Below are 350 nucleotides of genomic sequence, written 5' to 3'. Positions count from 1 at the left end.
TTTCTCTTTTTCTCTCTCTTGTTGCTCACACATGACCATTGTCTATCTTTCTTTTCCTCATGTGATCATCTTTCTTTTCCTTCAGGACTGTCCTAAGGACTGGATGTATTCTACCTCTTTCTTGCATCTTTTCTCTTTTCAAAGAAAATATTTCTCCAGCATTCGCTATTTTATGCTCGTTCTGGTCTAATGACCTTCCATGTTTGTTTTCATTCAGTTTCCTTGTATGTCTCCAATGTCCTGTTTTTGTTCCCAACTTTGAACTGCCATAAATCCCAAATTTTATTTTGGTACTTATGGGAGCAACTGTCTTTGAAGACTCATATTTTTGTTTAGTGCTCGAAATGAGG

Source organism: Octopus bimaculoides, chromosome 28 (assembly GCF_001194135.2).
Source record: "Octopus bimaculoides isolate UCB-OBI-ISO-001 chromosome 28, ASM119413v2, whole genome shotgun sequence".
In the NCBI taxonomy this organism is placed as follows: Eukaryota; Metazoa; Mollusca; class Cephalopoda; order Octopoda; family Octopodidae; genus Octopus; species Octopus bimaculoides.
The sequence above is the reverse complement of the archived record's forward strand: the minus strand, read 5'-3'. Positions refer to the sequence as shown.